This window comes from Dermacentor albipictus, chromosome 8, assembly GCF_038994185.2.
Source record: "Dermacentor albipictus isolate Rhodes 1998 colony chromosome 8, USDA_Dalb.pri_finalv2, whole genome shotgun sequence".
Taxonomy (NCBI): Eukaryota; Metazoa; Arthropoda; class Arachnida; order Ixodida; family Ixodidae; genus Dermacentor; species Dermacentor albipictus.
Genome location: NC_091828.1, coordinates 45,222,342 through 45,232,623, shown reverse-complemented (window position 1 = coordinate 45,232,623; position 10,282 = coordinate 45,222,342).

Below are 10,282 nucleotides of genomic sequence, written 5' to 3'. Positions count from 1 at the left end.
GAGAGCTCACACGATGCTTGTTATTCCAGTTAGTAAGCGAACGTTTCTTAGTATACACGGTCGATAAATCTATCACCCTTACTTCGTACAACTGTCTACTAATTTGCTATCGCAATCGATGCTTCGCCTTTCGCGTGAAACTGCGACAATATTAGTCTGATTTTGTTTGTTACCCTTCCTGGCTTTATCCCATACCCATGTGTACAGCAGCCAATTGTACACTTAATCTGGTTAACCTCCTTTCCTTTTCACCACTCTATTTGTTTTACGTCCGCCACATGTAAACGATTTCTTCGGCGTCCGCTATTTGTGATGTCCAAACTATACCACAAAGAGAAATAAACTTGTATTGTATATTACCATAATATTATTATAGCAACAAGGCTTTTATCGCAAATGAAACTGTAGCCTTAGCGACTATATAAAAAAACTAATTTCTGCGGTTTTACGTGCCAAAACCACTTTCTGATTATGAGGCACGTCGTAGCGGAGTACTCAGGAAATTGCTACTGCCTGGGGTTCTTTAACGTGCACCTAAATATAAGTACACATGTGTTTTCGCATTTCGCCCCCATCGAAATGCGGCCGCCCTGGCCGGGATTCGATCCAACGACCTCGTGCTCAGCAGCCCAACACCATAGCCACTCAGTAACCATGGCGGGTGACTATTGTTTTGTTAGCTCACGCGCACGTTGTGCGTAGGTCTTCTGTATTAAATTATTGCCACAGCTACCAGCTGTAGAATCCTGTCCCTGCGTACTATACTCCGTGCTCCACTGGAACTGGTGAGTACATACACTGCATCCTCAGTCGGTTCCACAACTGCGGCAAAGCGAAAGGCAGTAAGTCTCGCTCACATATCTGTCAGGGAAAATAATAGATTCAGTTGTTTTACTTGCAAGAACCACAGTATTTATGTACCTGTCAAAGAAACATACAGCTGATTACCTGAAGTTCTGCACAGACAACACTCGCCGCTAGCGCGACTGTCTACATGGAGAACTTGTTGCATGAAATCATCCCGTGAAGAGCCCGGCGATAGTAATACGTTCTCGTATGAGTGTGCACTCAGGCACAATTGTGTGTGCGTACATGTCTGCCCGTACGAAAGACACTTATAGCTCCAGAAGTTATTGAGCAACCACTCAAGCATGACATTTTTTTGTCTGAATCCCCCGAACCTAGTATCCCTTACACAACTCACGTAAGCACTGTGGTCGTTGCAAATACCCGCAGCATAGATGACAGCTGAGTCACTGATCTAACACGAAGTTCTCTTCGTTACAATGCAGGAACGATGGTCAGTTCTTAGAGAAGACGCGTTGACGGTCTGCTTTAGCGCTCTCACTTTTCAACGACCAGATTTTTTATAGCGCTTGGCTGAGGACTGGCAGGGTATTTTTGCACTGATTAATTTGGCTGAAATCCCCGGCGACGCTTAGATGTAGCCGACAGGAGCAGATCGAGTGAAAAATACACGTCATAGAGACCGATTCGGCAGCGTTTACGTCAACGTGTACTTGGTTGGTAGAGCGTGTTGCGAGAATCTGCTTCGATGCCACAGATAGAACAACTCGTGCGGTAAACCGCTGCTACCTATGGATTGCCTACCCGACGCATTCGCATTTACATGTGCGCTTCGAATGGGGAAGTGTGCGCCAACGTAGCCCGAGCAGTCGGGCTGCCTCTGCTCTACTCGATGCTCTATCAGTCATAGCTATCTCACCTAACGTTTACAAGAGCGCGACAGCCGAATATCAGCCCAAGTGAACTCAACCCATTTTTTTTTTTCAGGTTCATGTAAATGCACTGACATAGACCGACCGGAATCATCAGTTTGACCGAGTCGCAATGTTTTTATAGGGAATATATCGCAAAGCACGCAAATCGATGCGTTTTTGCTATTTTTGATACGTTTACTCCTACAAATTTTGTCTAGGTGATCAAGAGGAGGCGTGCACGTGCTTCCTACTGCTCCATTTCACTACTGCGACAGCGTAATACGGTTCATATTGACGTCTCTTCGTATGGCACCTGGCTGATGAGGCACTGCCTTCCGGATGGGTAGGTGCGCGAACACGGAGCTGGCCGCAGCTTTAGCTTTTTTCATGGGCGGGTATTCGAAACTCGGCGAGCAGGCGCAAATTGTCGTTGTAGCTGTCTGGTGCGAAGTGTTCCGCGAACAAAAAGAAAAAAACGCCACATGAGCGCCAGTCCTCCTTGCCCACAATAATTCGCAAGCCTTACGCTTGACGGGCTCCTTTGGGAACAAGAAAAACAATACGAATCACTCCTTGCTCAATTCGCTCTATGCCACCCCACAGCGCTGCATAGGCGCCATGGTGGCATTATTTCAGCTGCTGCAAGTCGAACAATTCCAGTGGCAAGCTGAACAAAGCAGAAGTTCCCTGCGTGTGCGCACACCCGAAAAACATTAAGTGTACGATGCGATGAAGGTAGAAGGTAACTGCAAAAGAAAAGAAGATCGCAGTCTTGATGAGACTGTAGAACTTGTTGTAGTGTGCCTGTATTGTCGGTGTGGGTGGACCAAATGTACCTCCAACTCTCACCTGGAATTTTCTGTCTTTGAAAAAGTTGTGGTTGAACTTAAAGGAATACTGACGCAGAAAATTTCGATCTGGTTTTTTTCTGCTTGAATAAGCAGCTAATGACCCAACATTCACGGCGCGAAACTAATTTACTTCAGAGCACAATAGGTAATTATTTGGAGTCTTGTATGTAGCGACGAGCCCAAGTTCCGTTTTCAGAGGGCGACGACATGGGCCAGAGAAGGAACCCCCCGCCATCTAACCTCCCCCCCCCCCGGCCTCAAGGGGGAAGGGGGGGGGGTTGTTATCAGCTTTCCCACGCGCCTGCCAGAATGAGCCGCGCGTCGGCTTCCTTCGCGTACTTTCACTCGCACATACAACATACGCCCCGCGTTGACGGTGTTATCGCCCTTGAACTGTATACCCAACATCACGTCGATGCAAAAATACGTGTGCTAAATAATTGCTATCGCAATAAAAGCAGCTTAAGGAGATGTATACAATTGTGCTAGAAAAGACACATATTGTGAACCAACTGGTTGAATCAAACTGGCTCGGTGAATACGTCAACGCCGCGTTTCAAAGTAGCCATCAAATCACCATGATTGCCTTCATTCAGTACAAAGGGCTCACGTAGACACGGTACGCAGCGTGCACCTCACATTGCGAGACAAGTGTACAAGAACGCTAGAAAATATATACAGGGTGTTTCAGTGAACACTTTCAAAAATCTTGATAGGTTGCCTATGGCAGATATCACAATTGCAGTTCATGTGCTCGTCTACTCGAAGTGGCGGACAATACTTGCTTAAAACATTGTGATCCAAAACCCACTAATTAAGTTTTTCACTAATATCAGTATGGCACGCATTGTAATTTACAAATTGTAGCCGTGGAGTTCTCAAGGCGGCTCCACTTGGAACTAATTTTTAAGATGACACCAGTTTCGAGATATAAATTCCCGAAGGTTGCGGAGAAATGCATTGGCATCCTAGTTAATTTGTTAACAAAACGTCATTTCATGCACGGAAGGACACAAGTAACTGGAACGCCAATGCATTTCTCCGCAAATTTCGGGAATTTATATGTCGAAACTGGTGTAGTCCTGAGAATTCATTCCAAATGGATCCGCCTTGCGAAGTCCACTGCTAGAATTTGTTAATTGCAATATGGGTCATACGACAATTAGCTATAAGGTTAATTAGTGATTTGCTGTTAATTAGTCTATTTTGCATTTCAATTTTTTGTGCAAGTTGTGTCCGCTGCTTCGAGTAGACCAGCTCATAAACTAGAATTGAGCTATCTGCCAAAGGCAACCTTGAAAGGGGATGCATATAAATCATCATCATCATTATCATTACCTTCACTAGCATCATATCGTAAAACTGTTAGTAATTACGATGTCAGGATGGCTTCTTGGGTTTAGTACACGCCCAATACTTTGTGGGTTTGTAACGAGAACAGAAGAAACGTCGCTTGAAAAAACACTTGCGTCTCGTTCTTTTAGCAAAGATTCTAGTCATTTTCGCATATTTTGTAGCGTTGTCAGGAACTAAAAACACGATTGTTGTCCGCATTCCTATAGAGTCGCTTTTTCTTATTGTTGAGGAGTCGAAGCAACTTGTTCAATCAGGGCCTGGATTTCGGTCATTTTATTTTGATGACAGGCATGTGCGTGTGAATTAGATTAATGAGCGTAGGTTTGAGCCATATCCAGTTTCTATAACGGATCTATGTAAATGATCCTAAAAAAATTGGGTACACAAAGCTGGAAAAACTTTAATTCTCTATATCTCAGAGAGATTGGCGGTGGGCCGGTGTCTTCATGTTTTGAGTCCTGGCCGTTTCACAAGGTCGGCGCCCCTATTCCAGGGCACCGCTGAGTCTTGCTGCTTCGCAGGCGTGCTGCACAATTGCCCGTTGGGCTGCGAGCTCGCTGCTGGTGAGCAGACCCTCCCATTGTTCCGCACTTGGGTTATTTACTTTATGGAATGCGAAATTACGCTTGCATTCCCACGTGATGTGATATAACGTGGGGCTTGTTCCGCACCACGGACATGTATCCCTGTACTGGGTAGGGAACATTTTGTGTAATGTGTGCAGGTTGAAGAACGTACCTGCTTGCAGTCTTCGCCAGCTTACTGCCTCATGTTGTGTGAGCGATGTGTGGGGTGGGGGGTATTTAAGTCTCCTTCCTCTGTAATGGTTAAGTATTTCTGCATACGTCGGCTCCACCGTTAAGGGGGCCTCTAGGGTTTCCGACTGCCCTGCTCGGTGCGTGAGTTCGCGAACTAGGCGGTCCACCCTTGAGTTGCCCTCTATACCGGTGTGTGCCGGTATCCAGAAGATCCTATGTTTTATCTTTTTGTTAGGAGGCTCTGTTTTGAGGAGGATTCTCAGTGCTTCCTTACTAACTCTGCCTTGTGTGGAGTTCCTGCATGTTGCTTTGGAGTCCGTTAGAATTATCAGAGATTTGTTCCTGCGGTAACCTTCAGCCGCCGCTAGAGCTACGGCGACTTCCTCCCCCTCCGTTACAGTGCAGTTTCTCAGGGTCGCGCAGCTAATTGGTTCTCCCGTGTGGTTTACCACTGCTGCCGCGACTCTAAACATTCTAGTGTTGCGGTCCCATGGGTATACGGCCGCGTGTGTGTATACGGTGTTTTCTAGTGCGGCTAGGTTTCGTTCCACGAAATCTGCTCGTGCCTGCCTTCTGGCGGCGTGGAGATTCGGGTCCATGTTTCTCGGTAGGGGGCTAACTTCCAGTGTCTGGCGAACGCTGTCTGGGATGCTAGCAGCCCGATCCTCTAGTCCGTCTGTGTTATGCCCTATTCTTTTTAGGAGCTTGCGGCCGGTGGCAGTCTGCTGGAGCCTGGCGATCTGTGCAACGAGCTGCGCTTCCGCGAGTTCTTCGAAGGTGTTGCTCAGGCCCATCTGTAACAGTTTATCGTTGGGCGTGTTTCTAGGCAGATGTAGCGCCGTCTTATACGCTTTCCTTAGTAGCGTTTCCGTCTGTTCTTTTTCGTGCTTGGTCATGTTGTGGTACGGGAGCGAGTATGTGACTCTGCTGACCACTAGGCTTCTGACCAGCTTGATTGTGTCTTCTTCTCTCATTCCGCTTCTTCTATGAGACACCCTCGTTATCATTCGGCTTACTTGTTCTGTCGATTTTTGTAGTAAGCTGATTGTGTGGCCGCATTTCTTGCTTCCTTGAATCCACATGCCTAGGCGCGTATCATGCTTTTTTCAGGTATGTTTTGTCCCTCTAGCTTTACTATTAGTTCTGCCTTGGTGGGGTTTCTGCCCACTCTCAGGATTTCTGATTTTTCGGTAGAGCACGCCAGGCCCCATTTTCTGATGTATTCTGCCACGCACTCGGCCGCTTCCTGCAATTTTTCTTGCTTCTGTCCCAGGGAGCCTCGATTGACCCAGACCGTGATGTCGTCAGCATATATTGCATGCTGGATGCCATCAATCTTGCTGAGTCTTCGAGCCAGTCCGATCATTGCGATGTTGAAGAGTATTGGTGAGATCACGGAGCCCTGCGGCGTGCCTTTGCGTGGGGTGGTAAAGATGTCGCTTCGCAGATCCCCCAATCCCACCGTTGCCGTGCGTTTGGTCAGAAAGGCCCTCACGTAGTCGTGGATTATCTTGCCGCAGTTGGCGTTGTTCAGTCCTTCCATGATGGCTTCGTGGCTAACGTTGTCGAAGGCCCCTTTGATATCTAGGGCCATGATAACGTTTTCGCCTGCTCTGGGTGAGTGAGGTGTTTATGATTTCTTCTTTTATCTGTAGCAGGACGTCCTGTGTTGACAGGTGCGCCCGGAAGCCAAACATGCTGTGCGGGTATAGCTCCTTGTCCTCCAGGTGGTGTTGGATTCTTCTGGTGACTATCCTTTCGTAGAGTTTACCGAGGCACGAGGTGAGGGAGATGGGCCTCAGGTTTTCAATCTGAAGTTTTTTGCCGGGTTTAGGTATCATCACCACGACAGCGTGCTTCCATTCCTTCGGTATCGTGCCCTCTGCCCACAGTGTGCTGAGGTATGCTGTGAGCTGATCTATCGCCTCGTCGCTGAGGTTGAGTATTAGGGAGTTTCTGATCTTGTCGGCGCCCGCGGCTATGTTTTTGGTTGTTGCTCTAATTGCCGCGTAAACTTCCTCTCTTGTAATCGGTCTGGAAGCTCCGAGTTTGTTCCGTCAAAGTTAGCTCTGATATAACACGTTATCTACTTCTCCATGATTTGGGTACTACTTGGTGAGATAGCACGGTTACCGGTAATGATGTCATGGTCCGACAGACTGTCAATGTGAATCAAGTTAGAGAAAGAATCGGAATTATTTCTTAATATGAAAACCAGAATATGAGCAGATGAAGCCGCCGTCCGTATAGGACAAGTAATCAGCTGGGTGAAAGAAAGGCCGAGACTAGTTTTAAGAAACTTGTGCTCTTCTGTTGAGTTGGTGCAACAAATAACATCAGTCAGTTAATACTCTGAAAGTTAAAATTTCCGAAAATAAGCAAGGCACCGTTCAAAAAGCAATAGCCGATATATCTAGGCGATATATCTATCTATTCTAGGCTGAGTGCTCCGCGAAATTCTTTTGAAAATCTGCTGCTCACATTAGGGGTCGATAAAATGCAGGAACGAGTAACAAACTGAAATCACATTTCACCGTGACCTATATAGGTTCGAAAAATGCAATAATCGGAAAATATGCGGTATTTAACGCGTTTTTAAGAGCCACTAAAAGACCGCCGTCTTATTTTTGCTTTCGGTCACAAGAAAAAAAATTGCATTGAGGTCCACTACACAAAATAACTTATCGGGAACTGAGTCATCCAGAAAGAAATGTTTGGGTGAGCACGACTAGTGATGCTGATCATAAATCAATAACGGATGATAAGGCGAAGGCTTTTTAGATAATGCTTCTAATATTCATTAATAGAAGGGAAATAGTCTGATCCCGTGAATATTTGGGCTGGGTTGACGCAACTATTCCAGACTGGGACGATGGATTATTGGACGATGAAGCAGGAACTTGGAAGCTAGCAAAGAAGCTTGAGAAAAAAGTGAGCGACAGCAGAACGAGCAATGAAACTAAAAATCGCGTGATTAGATTTTCAGTGAAAACTGCTAAACCAGGCCAGCAAGTTTACCTTAGCAAGCATTTGTCAATGGCATCGCATAAGCTTTTGAAAGTACACTTAACATTCAAACATCATTTGGGTCTCTTGCTAACGTCATGAAGTAGCATAATAGAAATGCTTGCTTAATAATATACATGAATGAAGATATGAGGAAATGGGAACGGAAGGAAATTTTGCAGATAACCACACTATCTCTGTCTGGCACACTCTACTGATACCATTACAGCGTTTAGCATTTTTGTAGGGAAGCCAGAGGACCGAGAGTGGGCTAAAGAGAGATGATAGATTAAAAGAAGGCATTTGCATATTTGCATATGCAAGGTATCCTCACCTAACGTTAGACGATCTGTTCATCAAACAAAAGATTAACAAATTATGGGGCAATACGCAATTTCAGGCCTATTGTGTTGTACTGTGTTGGGTGGTCAGACCTCTTCAGATCAAGCTCCATAGGTCTTATAATTGTCCTTGCACCGCATTTTAAATTTCTTCGTTCTTGTTGAATAGCTTAACTAAAGACAGCTGGGACACACGGTATACCATAAACTGACTTTGTAAAATTTTATCTATACTTCACTTGTAGAGCGGCATAAACACCCCACGTCAATCTACCTGCTAAAAGCCAAATAAACGACAGCCATCGCAAGTTAACAACCCTTCTCAGCCACTAAGCACCGAATTTCTACAGGCTACAAAACTTACAAAAACGTGCGAGCTGCACCTTCCATCTGTAAACGTATAGACACTGCACACACACAAATATAATCCCTAACGGCTAAAACTGAAGGATATACCAGCTCTAAGAACACTCCCACCACACCATCGTGCAAACTGGCACACAACATTAAACAATGCCTCACTCTCACTTTTGAATATAATCAAGGAACACTGTGAATCACGACTGAAAAGTTTCAGCAACAGACTTTAGAACATACCTCTGACACCGGATGAAATCAAAGACCTAGAACTTTATCACGACCTAAAGACTAAAAAATTTGTTCACAAACAGAGAAAAATGCCAACTCTGATGAAAGATCAGTGCTCTTCCTCTCTGTGTAGAAGGATGACCAGCGAAGCTGTATAGTATATGCGCCCCTTAATAGCGAACCATACCACTACCGCGGCCGGTCCGGTATTGCACTATCTTAGGGATCGGCCCACGTGGGGGGAGTGCTCAACGCCTGCTTCACCTCCGCCGCGGGTCGGCTCGGCATTGCAGTATCTTCGGGATCGGCCCACGTGTGGTGAGTGTTTAACGCCTGCTTCACCTCCGCCGTGGGTCGGCCCTGCATTGCACTATCTTCGGAAATTTCTTATACACGCGCACATGATAGTGGGGCAACTAGCCCTTAACAGCTTCGTTGTAAATTGTTTAGTGCACTTCCACACCGTGAATGAGGATAACCAGCGAAGCTGTATTGGGATAACTATATTTAAAACTATATTGATTTATACGGTTATTTCTATATTGATTGATTAAATGCACATACACGGAACTTCGTGGTTGTTATCGTCTTTATTTTGTATGATTCCTTAATACAGTGAGCTTAGGTGCGTTCGCTGTGGTATTCCGCGATCGGTTGCGCTGCTATGCTATACACGTTCTTGCGAAAGGTTAAATCTGTACACGACCGGCGATGCGTGGTCGGCGCACTGATGTCCGTGTAGCACTTCATTCCAAACTGTTCCAACAGGAAGGATACAATCCACTTGCCGTAGGAGCGCGATAGCGCGACGTTAAAATCGACGATTGGTGGCTGCACTACTGCGTTTTATTATACTTTTCGACCCTCCATTATGGGCGAAGGACTGCCACCATCCCACGTTTTATATATGGCCATGAAGGTGACGCGTCATAACAGGGTTGATAAGATGATAACATTCAGGGCGACTGCCGCGACTCATAACATCACGCAGAAAAACATGCATGACTATAGACAGCTCGGGCCCAGGGGCACATTTTTGTCAGAATCTAGTCATACGACCTTCCATGCAAACTGCCATCTCACGCCAACAAGAGGGAGCCCGAATCTCAGAATATTAGACGTGGCTGTAGTCGCCAGAAAACTAAGCCCGTCTAATCTTGTAGATATTTCATAAATATTAGGTAGGGAAGAAGTGGACATACATAGCAAGGGCCTAAACTTTGTCCCACGAGCAAGAGAATAAATGTATTCGAGCTTCACAAGGACCTTGCGGAATTTTTCTGATGAATCAGTATAAGACATTTCTTTCGCAGACCACAACGCACAAGACACGGGGACGACACCACTTAGAGCCCAATCCACTTGGACTTCTTACCCAAAACAAGCAGTAGAGCTGGACTTATATCTTAGAACTGTCACTAAAGAAATTATCAGCCAAAACAGCTAAGCGACCTAAAACATAACTTCCTCAGAGCGTCGTATTATTTCAAATCTTAGTTGCCGGAATGATACTGTCATTATAGAAGGAGATAAGGATGGAAGTATAGTTATCTGGCCAAATAGATCAGTACAAACACGAGGCTTACACACAGCTAAACAACTCTGAATATTACCGTAAGCTATAGATAACGATTCGGCGTTACCATACACACTGACAATTA